Source organism: Tupaia chinensis, unplaced genomic scaffold (assembly GCF_000334495.1).
Source record: "Tupaia chinensis unplaced genomic scaffold, TupChi_1.0 Scaffold000646_1, whole genome shotgun sequence".
Lineage (NCBI taxonomy): Eukaryota > Metazoa > Chordata > Mammalia > Scandentia > Tupaiidae > Tupaia > Tupaia belangeri.
Window position 1 is genome coordinate 793,708 of NW_006160167.1, and position 1,806 is coordinate 795,513.

Below are 1,806 nucleotides of genomic sequence, written 5' to 3' on the forward strand. Positions count from 1 at the left end.
GATACAGCATTGGTTTGCTGTAAGGAAAGCATGGAGTTTTGATTTGATCTTTTTTTTTTTTTTTTTTAAATAAAAAGGACTTTTGCTACAGGGTGCATGCGCTCACTGAAGAGACAGAGAGAAGCAGAAAGACAGAAAGTGAGAAATCACTTCCCCGGGGGAAAGTGGCCATGCCACAATCCCTTCTTCTCCATTCTCACCTTGGGATCTTGGACGCACACATGTGACCAGTATGAAAGTTATGCCACCAGGTCCAGGACTAGAACCACAGTCACCTATGTGGGAGTCCAGCAATATAACCATTATGCCATCTGCTGATCCTGGAAAAAACAGAGTTTCTATACAGGAAAGATAAATGGCTCTTTCCGTTCCTAGTGTAGCCATGGCTCACGGCCCTAAGAAGGAGCTGAAGCAGGTAGTAGCTCCAAAGCATTGGATGCTAGATAAATGGAGCGATGTGTTTGCTCCTCGTCCATCCACTGGTCCTCACAAGCTGAGGGGATGTCTTCCTCTCATCAGTTTTCCTAAGAAACAGACTTAAATATGCCTTAATAGGAGATGAAGTAAAAAAGATCTGCGTGCAGCAATTCATTAAGATTGATGTCCAAGTCCGTACTGACATAATCTACCCTGCTGGTTTTGTGGATGTCATCAGCATTGACAAGACCAGAAAGAATTTCCTTCTGAGCTGTGACACCAAAGGTCATTTTGCTGTCCACCATATTATACCTGAGGAGGCCAAATTCAAGTTGTGCAAAGTGAGAAAAATCTTTGTGGGCACAAAAGGAATCCCTTATCTGGTGATTCATGACGCTCACACCATCTGTTACCTGGATCCTCTCATCAAGGTGAACGACACCATTCAGATCAAATTGGAGACCGGCAAGATTACTGATTCCATCAAGTTTGATACTGGTAACTTGTGTATGGTGACTAGAGGTGTTAACTTGGGAAGAACTGGTGTGATCACCAACAGAGAGAGACATCCTGGCTCTTTTGATGTGGTTCATGTGAAAGATGCCAATGGCAACAGCTTTGCCACTTGACTCTTCAACATTTTTGTTATTGGCAAAGATAACAAGCCATAGCTTTCTCTTCTCTGAGGAAAAGGTATCTGTCTCATCATTGCTGAAGAGAGACATGAGACTGGCAGGCAAACAAAGCAGTGGGTGAAATGATCTCTAGATTTTATGTTGGAGAGGTCTTCACACTTAAAGATGATATGGCATTAAAATAAAAAAGATAAATGACCCAGAGACAATCTAGTCTAGTGATTCCTGATCTTTCTACCGGTACATACATGGCAAAGATGCCCAACCTCTCTAGAGTGGGGACAAGATAGTAGCACTAAGTGTGTGCCAAGTGCTGTGGTAAGCGATTTGCAAACAGGAACCCATTTAGTCGTCACCACAACCCTCTGAGGTAGTGGTACTCTTATTATTCTCCATTCCTTGGATCGCCCAAGGTCAAATGGCTAGTAGCAAGCAGCATTTGTGCTGAGACCACTCAAATCTACAGCATAGCTGGCAACTTGTCAAGGATTGTGTGTAATTTCCAAGAAGTTAGCATAAGATTCCTAATTTCTTTTTTTTTTTTTTTTTTGAGAGATTTTTTTTTTTCACTATAGGGCGCGTGCGCTCGCCAGACAGACAGAGAGAGACATAGAGACAGAAAGCGAGAAATCACCCCCCAGGGGGGATGGTCACGCCGCAATCCCTTCTCCTCCATTCTTCTCCCGGGATCTTGGGCACGCACGCACACGCGCCCGGCATGAGTTTTAAGCCACCGGGTCCGGGACGTGAACCA

The 1,806-nt window shown here is 44.1% G+C and overlaps 1 pseudogene; it reads left to right on the forward strand.

Moving 5' to 3' along the window:
* The first annotated feature begins 305 nt into the window (after positions 1 to 305).
* Positions 306 to 1,571, forward strand: LOC102491381 (40S ribosomal protein S4-like; annotated as a pseudogene).
* The last annotated feature ends 235 nt before the right edge of the window (positions 1,572 to 1,806 follow it).